Below are 22,207 nucleotides of genomic sequence, written 5' to 3' on the forward strand. Positions count from 1 at the left end.
TATATTTGGTTGAAATTTAAAAAGGCTTTAGACTTCAGTTGAAAGCAGAAGAGGTTTTTGTATTGCCATTTATCACTGTGGCCCCCCCAGGATACACTGTGAGAAACAGTCCTACAAAAACCTGCCCACAAAACTTGATGGGACTTTTGGACTTTTTGGGTTGATATGACTTTAATGAATTAATATATTTTATACTTAATTATTTTTTAAGTGAGTGACTGCAAAAAAACACATTTGTACTTAAACAAGGAAATGTATTTTAAAGAAAATTAATAAAAGAACGAACTTAAGAAAAACAGATGCAAATATTAGACAGTTTTATTCTAAAATAAATGAAAAAACTGTACGTCTTAAAATGCTGATAAATTATGTTTTGACCCTAAAATGTTTACTTTTTAATATTTACTTAATATAACACTTGGTGTTATATTCCTGACATCACTGCTGTTTATTTTATGTCTATCTGATAAATACATTTTTACCTGTAAAATGTCTTTTATTGAATGCAGGATTTTGTTTACATGTTTGTTTTTGTTTGTGGTTTTTTAAATAGTAGATTTAAATGTCACATATGACTTATAAAGGCTGGAGGTTTTTGTCATGGTGTTTTTCACTGTGGCCGTTATACCACACGGTGACACAACCCTGAACAAAAACTCCACCCTGCAAGGCACTGAAATGTCCTCTTTTCTAAACTGTAATGCATCTTTTGATTCTGTTGAATGTTTTTTATGTTTGCTGTAACTGCAGTTAGGGAATGTTAATGTTAGTATGTCAGGAAATGTGTAAAATAAAAGTGTTTTTTAGGTTATGTTTCTAAGTTTTCTCACTAGATAAAACTTTGACCTCCTTATGCATAACTCGGATTTCAATTATATAAAACATTTTCTTCACTGTTTTTCTGTTCAAGATGAAGCTAAATTAACTGGAGTCCTAGATTTTATGGAGCGTTGCGAGTTGGCGACATATGCCATGAAGCTATTTAATAGTTTTTCTGACCTTTAATAAATCTTAAATTCTCATCAAGACAACAAAGTGCTTTAAATTTTAACAGAATTATGTGTAATTTTGCATCAGTGCACTTTTGCGAGCAATTAACCAAATATCAAAATTACTGACATGTTAGTTTGTTTTTTTTGTCAGACCATCTAATTTCACCACAGGACATAAAAAAATAATAATGGAAAAAAAAACTTTAGATAAAGGTAAATTCATTCTTCTTTTTCTTTTGGTTGCGTCTTTTAGGAGTCATAACAATCATTTGCCTCCATCTAATCCTTTGTCCTCATCACTAACACCAACCACCCTCCCATTGAATTAAGAAAGTCTCTGAGATGAAATGAAACGTGAAACATGGATTTCTTCACCGCATGCATCAATGCTGCTGCTCACAAATGCTCATTTCTGACCTCTACCTCTCTTCTTCTACTCTTTCCCATAACTTCATTGTTTGACTCATCAGCTTCCTCTGTTTCTACAGCTCTGCACGTCTCCTTTGTTCCTAAAATTAAATTAGAAATGGGTTTGTGATTGACATAACTGATTTGGCTTTGGTTTAATGTCAGACACAACCCTCGGCATGGGACTGACACATAAAAAGCATTGGATTGTGCCCCCTTATGGTGGAAGAGGATAAAGAATGGGAATACAGTTGGTTTTGTAGAACATACCTATAAAGGTATGAAAGTAATAAGAAAAGTGGCAGCAGAATTTCTGACTGGACTGTTTAATAAGATCTTTGACTATGAGAGGCTGTCTAATGAATAGTGGATAAGTGTTCTGGTGCCCATTTTTAAACAGAAGGTAGACATGAAGAGTTGGGAAAACTACAGAGGAATAAAACTGATGAGTCACACAATGAAGTTATGGGAATGAGAAATTAGCATTTTTTTTTTTTTGAGCAATAGAATCGATTAATCCAAAATATGAGATCTAAGCAGGATATATATTTATTTATTTATTTTTTTTCTAACTTGTCCTGTCCAACAGCTGGGCAGACAGATGAGAGCTGAGGGCCTCTTGTGTTGTACATATTTTACTTTAACAAGAGGGGTTATTAATCTTCAGACAAACCAAAGGTATGTCTGAATAAACCCCTTTTGTAATTGAGGCCAAACTTTATTAATTTCAAACATGTTTGAAGATCTTTGGTGTTGGACCGGACGGAAAAGGAAAGAGGGGAAGAAGAGAGAGGGACGTTAGAGAGAGGGGGGGAAGGAGGGTGATAGTAGGAGGGGAAGGGGGATAAGACCATGAAGCAGAATAAAGCAACAAGTTTACTGGTTGTTAATCACCATGGTAAGGCTCAAATGCAGTACAAAAAGGGCGGAGCCTGTCCACACACACACCCAAGTGTCAAACACACCTGCTAACTGCAAAAATGTCCATCTGTCGACATGTACACAAAACAGATAGTGCTCACACGCATACTTATGCCTTAAAACCAACTAGTGTGAAACATTTCAGTCATTCAGTCACGCAAACCGCCAGTGCAAAGGTGAGCCAACACCCGTGCTCAGGTGAGTGCTCATGTTCTTATAAAATGGATGGTGGAATGTGTAAAGAAGGAGGGAGAGCGCCCAGCCATCCCCACCCCAAGACCCCACCGCAGCAGCAGCGGCAGCCGGAATCCCCCCAACGCCACACGGAAACCGGCAGGGAACAACCGCCGCCCGGGCGACCAAGCCCGCCACCCAGGCCAGGGCCAGCAGGACCGCCGCAAGGCCCCCAGAGCCAGAGAGCAGGGAGGCACGGAGAGAAAGAGATGGCTGCCCCAGCCCAACCAGGAGAACAGCCCCCCCGCCGCGCCGGGAGAACCCAACGCAGGGCCCCACCAGAGAAGGACGCCCACAGCCCCAGACGAGCACCCCACCACCACCCAGGAGTTCTGGGTATCCCCCCGCCCCAACCCCAGGTACGAGCCAGGACCCCCCAAGGGAGACCCGCTCCGCACTCCAGGCAGCCATCCGCCCGGCCCATGGTTGGTCCAGGGAGGAGCAAGGCAGGGGCCCGCCGCCCCCGCCCAGGAGGGGGGAACCCCGGGGAAAAAAAGAGGGCCCACAAGGGGTGTTGTAAATATGGCCCGACCAGGCTCGGCCACAGTTGGAAATTTGGCGGGGCCCAGCGCTCAGGAGCAAGGACCAGAACCCACCCCCCAGGGACATCAACACCCCTGGCTCAGATGTAATGTGAACCCCCCCACCGCGCGGAGAGAGCACCGCCGGGCCCAGGAAGCCGGCACCCCGGGGACACGGCTGCCGTTGCAAAGGGGCCCGTACCCCCCACCAGGGAAGAGGCAGGGGACAGATGGTCCTAGGTCCCACCTTCCTTGCAAAATGTGTGTGCGTGTATGTGTGTTTAAGAGGGTGTGTGTGTGCATTTGTGTGTGTTTATGTTGGGATGTATATATTGAGGGGGGAGGGGTGTGTGTACTAAGGGGGGTGCAGTTAAAATTGGCGGGTAGGGCACTAAGGGGACATCTCCTGATTACTCACAGTGATGTCCCCTCACCCTCCCCACCAAGGGGCCCTAAATGTCTAAGGTGCGGTTAAAATTGGCGGGTAGGGTGCTAGGAGGACATCTGCTGCTTGCTGGCAGTGATGTCCAAGCACCCCCCCCCCCCTACCAAGGGCCCTACATGTCTAAGGTGCAAATAAAACCGAAAGAGGGGGGGCCCACTCCATACGGCAACCATAGGAGGGGGGGCCACTGCCTAGTAAGCAGGATATATTTAACTCGAAGAAGCTTTTGGAAAATACTTTTTTTTTTAATAAACCTTAATGTTTAATTATCTTTGTGTACCAAAAACCTTGATCAAACCCCAGCCTGTATCCTATGGAGTCCCAAACTGTTAATTATAATTGACATAAATAAATAAAGAAATATGACCCTCTGCAAATACACAATCAACCAATAAATCTATCATAAATATATAAAAAGATCATGAAATTGGGAAAAACCTGTACACAGATTAGCCATTATATTACTCAATATGTTTCATTTTATTTTAAAAACCTGTCCATTATTTTAAACAGCCTTTTAAAATATTAAATGTAATCATGTTGTGTATTACTATAATTTTATGGCTTTTTTCAGAACCCATCCATCCATCTTTCTCCGCTTATCCGGGACCGGGTCGCGGGGGCAGCAGTCTAAGCAGAGATGCCCAGACTTCCCTCGCCCCAGCCACTTCCTCCAGCTACTCTGGGGGGACCCCAAGGCGTTCCCAGGCCAGCCGAGAGACACAGTCTCTCCAGCGTGTCCTGGGTCTTCCCCGGGGCCCGGGGCAGGCTGGCGCTGCTTTCAGGCCACTGTCTGGCCAGCTCGCCTCTCGGGAGCTGCCACAGTAATGGCGTGAAAAGAAAACAGATGTGACGACAGACTGGATCTGTAAGCACAGACCGCGGAGCTGTGTTAGCTAGAGAGCAGAGAAGAGCTCTGAGAGAATAGGATTGAGGATGAGAATGAGGATTTTCGGATAACCCGTGCATTTTCCAATGCAAATAAACATTTTGCATTTTCATTTATGACCTTAAAGTACAACACCCCATACCGCAGCGGTTGTCCATCTGTCGGCCAGCCAGCTGCCCGGATCTAGGTGCAACAGTCCACGACATGCTTGCAGCCTACTGTCGCCACTAGGGGTGTGTATATGTAAGAGTCTGACGATACAATATGTATCCCGATGGGCGCCCCAGGATACGATACGTATCAAGATATTGTACCGGAACACATTTTCTTTCTTTTTTTTATAAAGTATGACTTAGAAAAAACTCTACCTGAATTTTAATAAGTCTTCCATTGTAATAGAATTGTCACATTCAGTTTATTTAATGACCACAGTGTTAAGCTCTGCAACTGTATTTCATATATAAGTTGCTTTTACCTAGGCAAATCCATAGTGCTTTTATTTTGGTAACTTATAATATAGAAAGGGAACAGTCAACATTGTCTGATTTCCACAACAAAATATATTTCAGTATAAAAAATAAAATGGAATGAATGTGCCATAACAATAAGGTTCTAAAAGTATGATTAAGTTAATAAAGTGCTGTTTGTTTTCAATATTGCTTAATGTAGCTTCTCCAGTACTTTTAAACAGTTCAGGAGCCTGAATGATGCTTCAAAAATAAAGGGGGTAAAAAAAACACAAATTCTTTCCAGAAAAAATAAAGTGTGATGATGAGATAGGATGGCAGGGTGAAGGAGAGCACACCGTTGCATCCCTGATTTCTCACACACGGAGTATACTAGTAACAGTCATCACCACGATGTTGGCCTTTTTTCAGAGCATTGTACACATCAGTCTGATCTGTCGGGTAATTTAACTAGAATCTATTGCTTGGAGATTCTGCAGAATTTTGGCCTGCTTTGCCGATAGCATTTTGGCTGCTGTGCAGCTGCAGTCAAAAAAGCACTGCAATCTGCGTTTTTTTATGTTAATGGCAGCAACATAGCTCAGAGTATCAGTTCGGTTACCATCCCAAGTAAAAACTAAGTAGTTCGTGTCTTATAACAACGAAAAAGCTGCCTCTTGTCGAGGTGTTCCTGTTGTTTTCTGTGGTTTAGAGCTGCTCGGGGTTGCCCCCCAACCTGTTTGCAGTGGTCATGTCCTTCCACGAGAACATGCACAGCACGGTCTGCTACAGTGGTGCAACATCTGAGGCCTTCCCTGTAAGTAAAGCAGGGCTGTGTCCTTAAGCCTACACTTTTCGGCATCTTCTTCTCCATGCTCCTTCAACATGCCTTCAAGGATTGTAGCAAGAGTGTCTTCATCCACACCAGGTCAGAAGGCAAGCTCTATAGTTTAGCCCGTCTTCGTGCCAAGACTAAAGTCACAGAAGTACTCATCCGTGAGTTGCTCTTTACTGATGACGCAGCCTTAACATCACACACTGAAGGCGGCCTTCAGCAGCTTGTCAGTCGCCTGCAAGGAGTTTTGCTGGAACGAGCCAACATAAACAGCATGCACGCAGCACTGAGTGAGAGATGTCTGAGGTGACTTGGCTATGTCATGAAAATGGATGCAGGCCGCATTCCTAAAGACCTCCTCTACGGCGAACTAGTTAAAGGCTATAGAACAAGAGGGCGTCCAAAACTGCGCTTCAAAGACGTCTGCAAGAAGGACATGAGGCGGTGCTCCATTAACCCCAACAAATGGGAAAGTCAAGCATACGTTGTCCAATCTGGAGACTTGCAGTCAGGCAGGATACAACAGATGCAGAGACCAAGCGGAACAAGAATGCTGTACAGAAAAGAACCAGGAGGAAGCAGCAGCAGCTGCAAGAGCCATCATCCTTCACCCGTACCAAGTGTGGCAGGGACTACCATTCCAGAATCGGACTGCACAGCCATTCCCGGCGGTGCAGGTAGATTCAACAAGGAGCTACACCATTGTCTCTCGAGACGGGCATGCCGACGACGAGAGCTGCTCAAAGAGGCTCTGTGTGCTCTGCTGCCAACTAGTGGTCGGAGGTTGAAGTGGAAAACAAGAGACAGACACTGCAAGATGCTCAGAAATAATTAAATAAATATCGTCCTGACACATTTTGAATCGATGCAAGTATCGCCAAATGAACTACCGCGATATATTACCGAATCGATTTTTTTTAACATCCCTAGTCGCCACGCCGTACATGTGCAAAACCCCAGTCAACTGCTTGTGTACAGGGAAATGTGAACTAGTCTACTCGTAAGTTCCCACTCCCTGTCCCGATCTGAGCATTGAAAGCCTGGCTCACCTGGCTGCCAACTCCCGTTCCCACTTCCTGATGACTCAATGTATTGCAAACACAAGAGGTCAGATCAGAAAGGGGAGTAGGAGGGCTTTTAAATCACAATCTCCCGATTAACTCGGGTATGTCATATACAGCCTCCTAATTGGTGGGCGTCTCCTATTCATCACACTCATCACACATGGTTGAGCAAATACATTGACTCCTGACAACCATCTTCATTCAGCTGCTCCTCAACTACAACAGATCTCTGGAATTTAGGCCCCCCTCAATAAAAGAACATGCACACTTTAAAGAAATGAAGCCCTAGTTGCTGATCAGATAGAAAAATGAAAAATAATAATCTAATTACAGCAAGTGCAATAATATATTTAACAAATCTAGTTAGTAGAAGGTTGTTTCTTTATGTCAGACATACAAAATACTTCTGTGAAAGAGGTGACAGCATCCAAACCTAAACCTCTCTTTGTTCTCTTCTACTACGCTAGCTCTTATGGTAACCAGTTTGCATATATATTACCTCCTCCTTGAGAAAGACCAGTGAAGCTATTTAAAGGTGTAGATTCTTGTTGAATCTTTCTCTGGATTGTCTTAAGTCGCCAAGAAATGTATCCTGTATTGCTTGCAGCATTACGGAGGTGTTCCTGAAATGGAAATACATTAACACTTAATGTGTTGTATGAATATCAGAAATTCAAATGTCCACCCAGAACCCAACAATACAAAAGATAAATACTATCTCGACAAACAATAATGATTATACATACGTAGCCTTTGTCAGAGTATGGGTCTTTAAGGGATGGAAAAGGTGTCATGATCCCAAAAACATATTCTTTTCTAACAGCTTTGGTGGGGAGATGTCTGGGACGAGATTCAATCAGGATTACTAATATAATAGCTAAACAATTTCAATTATTGTTTTTTTGTAGTATACACAAACTTGGCACCCGTGTATATCAATCATGTGGGCCACTATTATATTGACCAGCTGTCTTCTGGTAGAATCTATAAGGGCCTGTGATGTGTGATATTCTTCAAGGATCTCCTCACCACCTGAAGTTATTCCAAGTACAGCTTCGATCAATTTAACCCTTGTGCTATCTTAGATGACCCCACCCTTACATTGACGTGTTCTCCCTACCATGATAAAGGTGGATAAAGGTGGAAAGATTTCATGTAATCCATGGACACAAGTGAAGATCACAAATCATTGAAGAAAAAAGGTTCAGAGTACTGTCTAGTGGGTCTAGATGACCCAACTCCCAACGGTAAAGTGCCTAGGATAGCACAAGGGTTAGGGAAGACAAATATTGTAATTAGGGGGGAAATAACAAATGTTAACAATAATTGAGCTTTGTTGCAACCTTATTTGCAGAAACTGCATTGATTTTTCCTTCGACTCTTGATTTTTATCCTCGGGATCTCATTTAGAGGTGTAGTTGATGCAATTGCACTTGAACTAAAGCTCGAGTCAGACCATTTAGATGGAGAGGACAAGGAGCAATCAGTAAACTCTAGGACAAAAAAAATAGTTCCAGAAATAAAAAATATAGACACCTTTGTTCACAAACACCAAACTTATTTGCATTGCTGTTGTATTCTAAAAGTTGTTCCACATTATACTACAAATGTTTTGTTCTTTAGACTGATAGATTTGAGGGGAAAAAATACAGGTTCCACCATTTGACACTGAATCGCTTCCTGACTGACCCTTTTACATTTCTCACGAGCACTTGGGAAAACTGTTAAAACTATGCTGCCTTGGCTGACAAGGTCATGGAAAATGTATTTGTCAACTTTTGTCCCTGTTGCATCTTTTTATACTACTTTTGCGTCAGGGGGCAGGCAAAACCTCTCCATGACTGGAAAAGATGACATATCGGAGAGCACCTTTTTAAGCCAGCATTATTCTCACTTCACAAATGATTAAACTAATTTGGATTAAACCACTTACACAAAATAAATTCAATCAATCGAAAGTTTAAAAACCTTTTTTTCATGAAATTGCATTGAAACCAAACTGTCCTTCAACATCATCCACCTTTACATATTTCTGCTGTTGACGGTAGACAACGTGAAGCAGTAATTTACTGAGCCATACAAAAAAGAGGAAACATAATGACAGTACCAATAATAAGCATTTAATAGGATACAACTTAAACATTTCAAGGTAAAATTAAAAAGTCATTTGAACACAATAAACCGATATCAACCATACACTATACACTACAGAGTATTGAAACATTTAAAACGCATGTCGTGGATTCCAGAATGTAGTGTGTGAGCCATGTAATATACACATTCAACTATGTAAACACCTAGTCTGGTATATGTTAGGATGAGCCTTCCATAAAAGAACAAGAAATAAAAAGAGAAAAATAAAAGCGGGTGGCCATGTTGGCACTGCTAACATGACAATCAAGACTTACCTCCTTAACTCACGGTTTACCAGCCGAGACAATCTGAAGCTAAAGAGCAACACCGATAGACCTACCAGAGTTAGATTCTAATATTTAGTTACCTTTACAATGTGTTGTAGGGATTGATTAAGGCAAGGTTGCTTTATAAAATTCAATTTAAGTAACTTTCCAAAACTAAAAAAATAAAGTGACAGCCCATGTCTTTCAGTCCTAAACGATGCATAAATATAAACTTATTGATAAATGCTAGCTTAAATCATTGTCCATAGATCTAAATAACACATAAAATATAAATGTATGCATTTTGCTTGTAAAATGCATTTTTAAAACACATAGGAGTAAAATAAAACAGTGTTCACCAGTTTAGTTTCACGGGTCATCTAGATCATGTGACTTCCAACTATTACAAGCAGAAAATGGAGTCTTTAGACTTAAAATTGTGTCCCACATGTAAAAATATATTTTTGCCATGTATTTTGTTGCAAAGTGACACTGACAACACTGAAAAATACCTTCAGCAGCACAGCACAGATGTACGACGGAATTTATTTTTTTTGTTCCTCACAGGAAAAAAAGTTGAAATGTCGAGATTAAAGTCGAAAAAGATTTAACCCCTACTATCAGGTACAAGGCTTGATGAAGAACCCAAAATGCAGAGACGGGAGTCATACGGTTCAAAGGCAAAGGGGTTTATTTCTCATGAATAAAAAGCGCTGCTGAGTAGGGATAACAAAACAAAACAAACTGTGGGCTAACCAGGCAAAGAGGTAACGGGGGCAGAAGACAGTATGGACCAGCACAGAGGAAGGCAGAGACAAGACTTATATTCAAACAGGACTGACCAGACACAGGTCAAAATGGTCAGGGACCAGGGAAGTAAAACTCAAAACCATGACATGAAGAAAAGCTTTAAAAAAAACAGGAAGCAGAACTCATAATGACAGAAACAAAATGGAAGCAAAAACTAAGGCAAAAACCCAAACCATGACAGTAACCCACCTAAAGGAACCACTCTGAGATTCCAGAAAGTCAACCCAAGGAAGGGAGGAGGGGACCCAGAGGAAGACCTTCTATGGGTAACGGAGTCCATGGAGGCTTGGCACACTGGCGGGGCAGATAAGAAGCGTTTGGAGGATGGTCGGGATGCCACGAAGTCCAGCGAGGTGAGAGGGCGTCCAAGAGACCGCGCTGCCTTGTGAGGCGGGCCCGGAGGACAGCCGAGAGGCCGCGCTGTCTGGCGAGGCAGAGGGGGTGAATGATCCTTTATAAAAAGTATAAATCAATTAAATAAAGGATCATTCACTTTGTATGTCCTGAAACTATAGGGTGTGCCTCCCTGGGGGGGACGCGGAGGCATTACATCCATTATTCATGCATTCCTCTACACTGAAAAAACGGGAAAAGTGGGGTTGTTCAATTTACAAATAGTAAACATGTTTGTTTAATATGAACAAATTATGTTTACCTTCGAAACATAATATAATCTTGAAAATCACACATCATTTCTTGCTGTGTTACTTTTATATATTTAAATCATGTTGACAAAACATGAAATAGTTATGCTTGATCCTTTGCCCCTTAATTTTGGATCAGTAAACCCCATCGGTGAAGAAGAATTCCAGGAGGGGAAACTTTGCAGTCAGCCATTTTAGAGAAGCTACAAGCACCTGCTCTGGCTGGAGGAACTTAAAAAAGGTAAGTTAATTTACTCTAACAAATTAATTTAAGAAAGTGGAAGGCGTAAATGTATCATTAGTGTTATTTTTTTCCACGGGGAAGAGCTTTGTAATCCACTTTTGTCGTAGTTATCAAAGTTAAGGCTCTGCGCGCCACTTTTGTCCCTGCTGGCCGCAGCCCTCGGACGGCAGGTAGGGGGAGGTGTGTGTGCGCGGTAAATTGTACTTTCACGTCGCAGGCAGATTCAGCTGTAAACGCGGTGATTTCAAATGATGTACGGGGAAGAGTGGTGAGTAGTTATGCCGTAGGAATTCGCTTTTGACAGAGGGCAGTGGGCGCTTGTGGGCACGGCTTTTTTTTTTTCCACAGGCAGAAACTCTGCCAGGGGAATTTTCATCGTCACTAAGTGGATTTCTTTTTGCTATATTCTGCGTTGTGGAGACCGAAATTGAAGGAAAATGTGAGAAGCTATCATTACTATTGTCATTATTTAGTTTTTCCATACCGTTCCACCATGAGCTAGTTTAAGGACAGCATTATTTGACCAGCAAACAGCACCGCACTTCTGTCTCAGTCAGCTGTCAATCATTCTCCGTGCGCGTCTCGTGCACAGAATGCGTTTGGTGTGTCCAGTTTACATAAATCTTTGGTTTCAATCAGAGCTTTGTTTTCATTCTATGATGCTGAACATATTTTTTATTTTAGCTTTGAGAGTTTAATTGAGTGAAAATATTCATGTCCTTTTGGAACAAGTGTATAATATGTAGTAAAAAGTTTACAGCCTTATAATAATGTCTGTAATCCTACTTCACATATTCCTCCCATTTGTGATAAATTAATATGGGAATCCTTTATGGGTGGGGGGGATTATCCACTCCCGATCTGCTAGTTTAGTTTTGCAGTTTCCATTTCAAAATTCGCGGGTTCTCATAAGCCTGGTTTGAATCCTGTGGGGGGAGGAGGTGTCTAATGTTCTTTCTGGTCTAATTTCTTCAGAATATTTTTGCAGCTATTTATTTCAAACCAATGCATGTTTAGTTATTAAAATGATACAACAAAGCTGTGGAAGTCTCACTCTCTATATATATTTGAAATTTAACTAATAAACCTCCGTCCTGATTACAGAGCTCATCACACAACACTTCCAACTGCTCCTCCCTGATCATGCTGGGGTCCATGCTCCAGTCTTCACTGAGTCAGGTGGGTCACCATGCATTTACTATATATTATTGGAATTATTGTCTCCTGGATTGTCATCGAATCGGGAGGTAACCAAGATTGCCAGCCCTACTCTTTACACGCACCTTTTATGCAGAGAGATACATACATAATAAATAATGAAATTGATGGTTGATCAGTTATCCCACTACCTCTGTTAACATGACACTAAGGATATAATGATTTTGTTAACACAGTAACTATAACATTTATTGATGAGCCAAGAGTAAGAATTGTATTTTTCCAAAGTTTTCATGTGAATTTAAAATTTTTTGACTCTTTGTATTTCAGACTGCTGAACTTCTCGCCAATATAAGCAAGTTCAGGGGTTTATTCAAAGTATAGGTGAGTTGTGTAATCTAGACGCTTTAACTAAACTTCAAATGTGAACTGTGCACACAAATATCTTCTGTGTTCTTCAGAATGAAGACCATGCAGCAATCCAGGAGGCAATCGAGGACACCACGGGGGGAATTTCCCTCCTAATGGAAACTGGCAGTGGTGAGGAAGAGGACATTCTCGTGGTCCACATCTCCCAGGCTGTGGTGGTCGTCCCACCAAGTGTCTGAGTGGCAGATGCCAAGGCTTTTTTGGCCTTATTTACAGCACAAATCTGATTACCATCCTCATCTCAGAAACACCTTGTCATGGGGCCCGTGGCTTTGCTCCTGCTATGATCTCCTGGAGGCCCTTCCCTTCTTGAGCTCTCCCGCTGGTCACAGGTGTTGTGTATTATGTTGATTGGTTTGTCTATTTATGCAGTGTCTGATCTTGTTTCTGTGTCGGAGCATCTTCGTTCTACGCTCTGGCGTTATGGTTCTCTGGCATTAAAGCCCCTTCGAGTGAACTATTGGATTTGGGTCGTTCTTCCTGCTCTTGGGTTCTCTCCCTTGGACATTCCGTCACACACCTTTGAGGTAATCCAAAAAAAAACTGTATTAGAGTTGTAAGGCAAAGTGGTGTCTAAGGTTTCAGGCTTAAAGATCCGACTCTTTGAATAAAATTACCTTTAAATAGTTTAACTTTTTCCTAAGAAGGGATTCCAGCTGTTTGCTTTGGCTCTGTTATCTTCTGTTTAATAAAAATGGCAAGCCCAATTTATTGTGATTTGTCATTTTATGCTACACTGTAAACATATTTTTCAAGTTTAGATAATAAAAAAGTTAAATCTGAAATTTGTGTTCAGTGTCATATGTTCATTGGATTTTCATAATGCACAAGAAAGTATTTGCTTTAAATAATAATCTGCAATTGCAATTTTATTTTTCTATTTAAATTTTATTAAAATAATTTATAAATTAAATGAACTATGTAGGTGATTTCAAACAAATAATAGCGTTTTAAATGTTTGAAAAAATTATGGTAAATGACATAATAAAATCTTGTTTGTTTATGTAAAATTATTAGGTGCAGAAACAAAGAAGCATTCATTACAGTAGAACATGATTTTATTATGAGCAATAATTATATTGGTTCAACATGATTTTTTTGCGCGCAACCGCTGTCCATGATTTTTTTATGTCAATCCAACAGGTCTTTTTTTTCAGTGTATTCTTCAACAAATCTGATCACAGTTGCAATGAAAGGCAGGTGTAGGTATCCAGTCTGTACCGGTCGCATGTCCAAAATGCATCAATGTCCCTGCGGCATTAACGTTCTTTGAAGACGTTAAAACCCTTGTTAACAACAATAATTACTTCATCTTCACAAGGAAAATTCTCAGCACCTTGTACTTTCTTTGCACAGGTTTTACTAGGCGGAAGCCCAGGGGCCTTAATGGTGTTGAGGCGCAAACAGGAACTCTCTGCAGTGTTAATGAGCTTGGTTTGGCAAACTCTGATACATGACTCCAACTAAACACCATTTGAATCGCAATGTGTTAAAATAACACTTTAAGAGTGGTAATAAACTTTGGTTTGTTTAACCCCGATATTTCAACTCTCCAGTTTTTGCTGTAAAATGTTTCATGTAAATAAATCCACACAGAAAGTATATTGTGAAGTAAAATTGTATATAATATAATATAATAAAATACATATCATGGTGAATAATAAAATGAAATATAAAAGTTTGCTCTCGTTTAGAACTGATATCACTCTAAAAAAACGGAAAAGGATAAATCCAATTGAACTGAACTCCATGTGGTGTTTTTGTACAGAGTTTCTGTCTCTTGAGTCACTGTGTGTCTCTAGCGCAGTAATAAACAGCAGAATCCTCAGCTCTCAGACTGTTCATCTGCAGATACACCTGCTTTCTGCTGTTGTCTCTGGAGATGGTGAAGCGGTTTTTCACTGACTCTGAGTAGTAGATGCTGCTGCCAGAGCTGATATAAGCAATCCATTCCAGTCCTTTTCCTGCAGGCTGTCTGATCCAAGCTATATCGGGAGTGCCACTAAAACCTGAATATGTACAAGTCAGTTTGTGGGGTTCTCCAGGTCTTTTAACCACTGATTCAGATTCAGTAAGTGTTTGACCCCTGATACCTGCAGAGCAACAAGCAGCACATTAATGCAGTTAGAAGACCTTTCTACCATTTTGCTTGTTCAGCACAATTTCTTACCAGGTAAGACACAAAAGAAAAAGAGAAAAACAAGCAAACAAACAGGTCTGATCATTGTTGAAGTCATTTGTCTTTGTTCTGTCTGCAGCTTCTTTGTCAGATTGAATCACTGAACTTTGCTTTATATAAGAAGAAACTGAAAATGTCCGTTTGCATAAACTCCTCCTTAAAATATTCTGATGAGCTCAAATGATTTCTCTTATTTCAGATCACAACTTTCTCAAAAAAAAACTTCATGATAAAAAGTTATTCTAGGAATTTGTCTGGTATTGTTAACACCCACAATATGTTTTTATAAATCATATATAAACATTATTTTATTTAATTTTTTACACATTTGTCATTTTAAAAGATATTTTACTGTACTCAAAACATTCAATATTCCATATATTACACAAATTCCTTTGTTTTGTTTATTTAATCTGAACTGTAATTCGTTACCGACAAAAGTAATACTATTACAGTGATTCATTGCTTTGTGATTCATTACCCACAACACTGTTTATTAGTTGGCTGCAGGAAGCCAAATTAATTATTTTATGAAATTTAAAGACATGTAAAAATAACTTTTTTAAAAAAAAAACAATTGTTGCTTTTAATAGAAGAAAGACAACATTTGACACCAGTTCTTCCCTGAGGCCCTTTTTTTCTGCAGTTTCTCATGTTCCTTCTTCCTGATTTTACCATCTCTTGGTAACTTCACCTGTCCATCCTGGAAGAGGAGCCCTCCTTGTCGACATCCCTGAGGTTATTTCTTTTTTTAAAATCTGTTTTTTTAGGAGTCATTTCTTACCAAGAAGGAGGGTTTTAGGGCAGCGATGCCCAGTTTAGCTTTGTCTGTTTAGATTGCTTAAGTAATCAGCTGTTTTATTTTATACCTGAAGCATGTTGAGACAACTGTGTTGTCATATTGGACTATAAAAAAATAATTGAATTGAATTGATTTGTTATTACCACATCATCCACAACGGCTTTCCTCTGTTCTTTATCCACCGCTAAAATGTCTGCTGGTTCACCATTACCATGCAGTCTGTGACTGGAAGGATCTTTGCTCTCTCATTCTCCACCACTTTAGGAGGTGTTTCCCACTTTGATCTTGGGGTTTCCAGTTCATATTCTGCACACATGTTTCTATATACTATTCCAGTCACTTTGTTGGGAAGCTCCATATGCTTTCTCTGCCAGCATCTTACACCCTGCAGTTTTGTGTTGGATTGGTTTAGTTTTCTCTTTACACAGCCTACACTTTGGGTCTTATCTGGTGTGGTAGATCTGGATCTCTATTCCTCTGGTGCTCAGGCTTTGCTCCTGTGTCGGCAGGATGAGTGTTTCTGTGCTGTCCTGTAGACCAAACCCTTAGCTGTTGGTAAGAAAATATTTCTGCCGGTACAAAATAATGTTTACCTGTGTGTCACCTTTTGGGATTCAAGAATGTGTCAAGATCAATTTGTTCTTTGAAAAACTTGTTTCTATGTATTAGTTATTAGCATTTAACCTACTCTTGTTTTCTGTCTGTCTTTATTAATATTCATGGTAAAAACTAACTACTTGTAAATCTTCTTAGGTTTTCCTCCGTTTAAAAGCTTCAATGCAAAAACTTATAACAGGAAATGAAACTGATGGTGAAAAAAACTTTTAATAGCCAATGATGATGTACTGTACAAAACAAAATTTATCGTGTTAAAAAGATTAAAATTACTTGTATGTATTGTTTACTTTTTCATTCTGGATTTATTTTTCTTTTTGTACAAAACATCTTTGCTTTTATTGAACATAAAACATTTATTAATTCTATCTGTATTTTTTTAAAGCAATAACAAATATCTATTAAATTATTGTTCACAAACACAACTTGTTTGGTTTTTATAGCTGCTGAGTTTTTGTCCAGGTTTGTGTTTGTTTGTATCACTGTGGGGCGTCTCACACAGTAATACACAGCTGTGTCTTCAGGCTGCAGATTCTGTCCTGTTATTGTCACTGTTCCTGCAGAAGTGTCTCTGCTGTGGCTGAACTTGTTTTTCAGAGCATCATATTGATAGAAGCTCCCACCACCCCATTGATAAAAAATCCAATACATTGGTTTTCCTTCTCGCTGTCTGATCCAGCCTGTTGCATAGCTGCCATCAGTCAGTGAATATCCAGAAACCTGACAGCTGATGTTCAAAGACTGTCCAGGCTGAACAACCTTTGAGTCTGGCTGGATGAGATCAATACTGTCCACACCTGTGGAAACACAAACCAACATCATCTCCATCATTCATCTGAATCTGAAATGTTTCTGATCTGATTATTGCTGTGAATCCACTGAAATCTCCTCACAGGATCCAGCTGTCAGCAGCAGCATCAGAGCTGCAGAGAACATGGTTGATGCTGAAGATGAACTCACTGAGGTCTTTCTGACTCAAACACTCACACTTCACTTCCTTATAATAAAAAACACATTTGCATTTGCAATTTTCATTTGTTAAATGAAAATTGTATGTAAATAATGTGAATAGCCACTTTTGTTTCAATGAATTTTAAAAAAGAAAAATAAAATATTTTCAATAACCAGTCTAGCTACAGTTGTATTGTAATTATAAAAAACGAATGTTTTGAACATGCAGATCATTAAACAGTTAATGTTTCGGGTGAAACATGTTAATCTGTCATTGTTTGACCTTGAACACATCATCATTGTGGTTTCCTGAACACACAGGATGCTGTTGGTCACTAAACAGAAACCCTACAGTGAACTGAGGCTGATCAAACCCCAGCCTGTGTCCGAGAGGCATCAAATATGTTTAGAATCACTACTTTATGGTTCAACAGTTTACTAAAACTGCAGTCGATTAATTTTTTATAGTTTTATAGTTTTTTTTATAGTCTTATAGTTATATATAGATATATAGAGAGATTTTTAATGTCCAAACACATTTTTAATGTCCAAACACATAAAAGGTTTTAGATTTGAAAAACTGAGTGAAAATAAAAACATTTCGTTTATTCAGTTAAATTCAAACAGTCATTATAAAGAATTTCTAAAAAAATTACTGTGGTGCTGCTAAGATAAAATATTTCATGTATAAAATCACATTAAAAACGTAAAAATAGTAAAATATAACACAATATGATTAAAAAACAGCTAGAGTAAGTTAGAGTAAATGATAATGTGAAAGTTGGCTCCAAAAAAGGGCTGGAGAAAAAAATTAACTAAAGTGGAAAAACAATAACTCCTTCCAAACTGAACATCGGACAGCGACTCCCTTTAATAGCTTCAAAGTATAAGTGCCAAAGTATAAGCAATCGTAAAAATCTGCAAACTAAAATACCAACAAAAACGTAAAAATTTGACCAAAAAATGTCTAATTTTTCCTAAAGCTGTTATTTTGTTCCATTCAAAGGGACTTAGCAAAATATCAATTTTCCCTTCTTTGCATTCTCTGTTCTGTAGGATAATATTAAAAAAATGATAAGAGGTATATTCTTCATGTGGTGTTTTTGTACAGAGTTTCTGTCTCTTGAGTCACTGTGTCTCTTCTGGCGCAGTAATAAACAGCAGAATCCTCAGCTCTCAGACTGTTCATCTGCAGATACAGCTGCTGTCTGCTGTTGTCTCTGGAGATGGTGAAGCGGTTTTTCACTGACTCTGAGTAGTACATGCTGCTGCTGCCAGTGTTGATCCAAGCAATCCATTCCAGTCCTTTTCCAGGAGCCTGTCTCACCCAGGCCATGTAATAGCTGCTGAAAGTGAATCCAGAGGCTGAACAGGTCAGTCTGTGGGATTCTCCAGGTCTTTTAACCACAGATTCAGACTCAGTCAGAGTCTGTCCATCAACAACTGGGAAGGAAAATCAGAAATCTGGATTTAAAAAAGGAAAACATCATAAATCTACAATATCTGCATGATGATGTTCACCTGCATAACAGAGAGTTAAAAGCAGCAGTCCTGTCCTACAGTCCATCATGTTCAACTGAGTTCAGTGTCTCTGCTGTCATCTCTGCTGTCAGATAAATAGAGGAGGAAGACGTCCATGTTTGCATTGACTCCACCTCACAGAAGACATTCAGCTCCATCAGAATTCACATTTGAATAAAATACTGTCATGTCTAATAAAATGATTTAACTTTTTTATTCATAAACTTAAGTTTAGTTAAGAATATATTGTTTGATTTGATTTAATTTATTGATTTATTTCAAATATTGAAGTCAAAGCAATAAACAATTTATACATATCAAAGTCAATACAGAAATTATGAAATGCACAGATTAAAAAAACAGAAAATAAAACAAACAAAAAAGGACACTTAAATCACATTTACTAAATTAAAAAACAGTGATCAATAACTAAAGTCGAGTAGAGTTTAATTTATCGCTTAAAAAGGAGTTAGAGGAATTATATAATCCCACCCCTTAGTTCATTCCTTTTGTAGTTTTTAGTTTTTGTAATCCAGTTTTGATTAGATAAATTCTGTTCAAGTTACAAAATCCAGAGCCTAGCAATGATTGATTATCTTCAGAAAACATTCATGATTTCAGTAACGGTATCATTGATTATCATTAGAACGCATCACATTAAACCAGTAATTATTGCAACACATTTGAGATCAATTAAAGAAAATCAATAGCTTATTGATTGCACTTTAAACATCTTAGTAGTCAGTATTACAAATGACACAATATAAAACTCATTGGTTGTAAATAAAAGAGCTTTGTGTCATGGCTACAGAACACTTTTCGACCCAGACGCTGAACACCGGAAGAAACACAGACGAGGACGAGAGTGGCAGGCAGGAGGATTTAATAGGGAGGTCTGCAATGGAGGGAGAGCAGGATATGTGGCTTCCACAATGCGGAACGTAGTCTTCGGTGGCGTCACTGGTGCATCCCTTCGCAGACTTACAGAGTGAGTTGTCGTCGGCGGAGGTCCGGAGGGAGAGAGGAAATGGCAGAGGCTCGAGGTGTAACCGAGGAGTGAAGGCAGGAAAAAAGGTTCTCGGCTGAGACAGCTTCAGGCGACCACTTGTGGCAATGGGTTCCATCAGGGGCAACGGACTGGCGAGGAATGATGATCCTGGAGCTCCTTAAGAAGGCAGAAGAGGCGATGAGGTAAGTGGTCGCAGCTGGGCTGAATCAGGAACCAAGCGGAGAGGAAGGGGGGAGGAGTCTGACAGAGGCACCATATCACTTCGAATATTTCACCACAATCAATGTCATGGTACCCCCTGCTGGCCCCGCCTCCTCATCAGGTTCACCTGAGGACTCCAGCTGCGCTTCATCATCTTCATCAGCCGGGGGACTCTTAAGGAGAACCAGGGGCCTCATTTATAAAACTTTGCGTAGGATTTGCGTCAGAAGTGGCGTACGGATGAAACATAGGACGTGCGTACGCACAGAAATATTCGGATTTATTAAACCGTGCGCACGCACATCCTACGCATCTTTCCCTTTATAAATCACAACCGATTCTAAATGCAGCGCAGCTTTTTGCGGCTACATGACACGCCCATAGTTGCCCATAAATAGTCCGTGAAACGCCCACAAATTAATATTCATGGCTTGCTAAATCATGGCAAACACAGAGAGGGAATCAAAAAAACGTAACTTCACTCAATGTGAAGTAGAAGTTATCGTTGGCGAGGTGGAAAAGAGGAGAAAACGTTGTTTGGAGGGAACAGTGTGGGCATTACTGATGCCAAAAAGGCACGTGAGCGGCAAACGGTGGCAGACGCCGTAAATGCTGTAGCCTCACAACCTCGGACCGTGGCCGAAATAAAAAAGAAATGAAAGATATGATCGGACATCAAAGTCGAGGCAAAAAAACGTCTAGCGCTGCATCGGCAGAGTGTGTCCGCCACGTGGGGGGGGTGGGGTGGGGACCGGAGCTGACCCCTCTTGATGAGAAACTGACCGCTATTATTGGGGAATCCCTATTAAGTCCCCCTTATCGGCGTCCTCCTCCGCCTCAGTCACCTGACTGAGACGGAGGGGACGCCGACGCGCCAGGGTCAGGGTGACACAGGTAAGAGAAATAATTAAAATGAATGCAGTCAAGTCACATGTATGCAGGCTACACAATTACAGATTATTAATATAGAACAATTTTATTTTAGTTGCTGGGTGTTCCAGCGGGGCCAGTGGTTACGATGCTGCAGCTGAGCAGCCGTCTGGCCCCAGCGTCTCCACGGCACGCGGCTCTCAACCCTCCAGCAGTGGGCGCGTCCTCACCGATGCAGTCCTTGAAATGCAGAGGGAAGTCAGTAGTTCAATCAGAGAGGTGGCCAAGGAGTTGGGCGAAATCAAGACCGCACTGACTGAAATAAACTGCACGATGAGGGAATTCTTAAATAAATAATATTTTCCACACCTCTTTTTCTTTATAAGCGACGCATCACTTCCAAACGCTGGCGCACAGCAGCAGCAAATGGCTCAAATGCGTGGGGATGGGGTTCAGGGTCAGGGCCAACACAGCAATCAGCGCCAGGGGGTAGAGGCACGTTTTTAAGCTGTGCCACATTGTGTAGCACAGCACATGCCAGCACGATTTGGCACACACTGTCACTTTCACGTGTTTCTTCCATCTGCCGACGGTGTCGCCGTTTCTCATTTCACCCGTTTTTGTGCGTACGCCTGGGTCAGAGCTTGCGTGAAGGACCGCACATTTTCCCGTCAAGTTTGCTTTTTATAAATCTCAACTATTGCGTAGAGAGTGGCGTACGCCTTCTTTTGTGCGTACGCAACGTTTATAAATGAGGCCCCAGGACCCTTACTCGACGCTAGTTCGTTGTACTCCACGGTGCACTCTCTGGCCTTGCTCGCTATTCTAGTCCATGCATTATCTGCCTCGCCTAACCTTGTCTCGTCTCTGCCTGCCTAGGATCACGATCACGCCTGTCACGTTCTGGACTCCGACTCACCTTCGCTCTGGTCCCTCCTCGTCGCCCCTCTGGACATCCTTCTGGAAACACGGTGTTCGCCGCCAAGACCCTCCAACCATCCACAAAACATCCTCTCTTGGAACCCTGTCATTCCTCCATTAAATCCTTTACTACTCGTCTGCCTCGCCTGCCAAGTATTCCTTCCGGGTTTCAGCATCTGGGTCTGCCACAGTCTCGTCAGCCAGTTCACATGTATTTGGAATTTTTCAAACACCTGTTGATTCTTAACTTCCCTTATCTTTACATCATTAAATCAGAATTTCCTTATAGCTTTTCTTGAATATTTGGATATTTGAACATTGTTTGAGCTCTATACTTAAATTTTCATGATTCTGCTGTGACGTCCTTTGTTGAATTCCTGTCACACTTTTTTCATCATATTTTATTACTATTTCTTTGTTGTTTCAATAGATATTATTCATAAACATAGAATTTATTTTCATAATATATTTTACTGTTTTTATTCTGTTTCAACATGATACAGTAAATACTGAGCTGAGTAAAAGACAATAGACAATCATTTTAATATTTAACATTCTTTTCAAATAATCCAACAGAATTTATCACAGTATAAATAATGAAGCTTTTGTATATTTAAAATAATCTTTAAATGTTTTAGGAAAATTAAAGTATAAACCAAATAGAAATAGTACTAGACATACAATGTACTCTTATTCTCA

The 22,207-nt window shown here is 40.3% G+C and overlaps 1 long non-coding RNA gene and 1 gene segment (V, D, J or C); one reads left to right on the forward strand and one right to left on the reverse strand.

Annotated features, from left to right (window-relative positions):
• LOC105354605 (Ig mu chain C region membrane-bound form-like) overlaps positions 1 to 22,207 on the reverse strand; it is a 139,600-nt gene that overhangs the window by 116,168 nt on the left and 1,225 nt on the right.
• LOC144994282 (uncharacterized) lies at positions 10,541 to 13,224 on the forward strand. The gene is made up of 4 exons (XR_013657736.1): positions 10,541 to 10,849; positions 11,957 to 12,031; positions 12,341 to 12,394; positions 12,472 to 13,224. It is a non-coding gene; the product is annotated as an uncharacterized LOC144994282 (long non-coding RNA).

The sequence above is a fragment of the Oryzias latipes genome, chromosome 8, assembly GCF_053564925.1.
Source record: "Oryzias latipes strain Hd-rR chromosome 8, Olatipes_Hd-rR_3.1".
Taxonomy (NCBI): Eukaryota; Metazoa; Chordata; class Actinopteri; order Beloniformes; family Adrianichthyidae; genus Oryzias; species Oryzias latipes.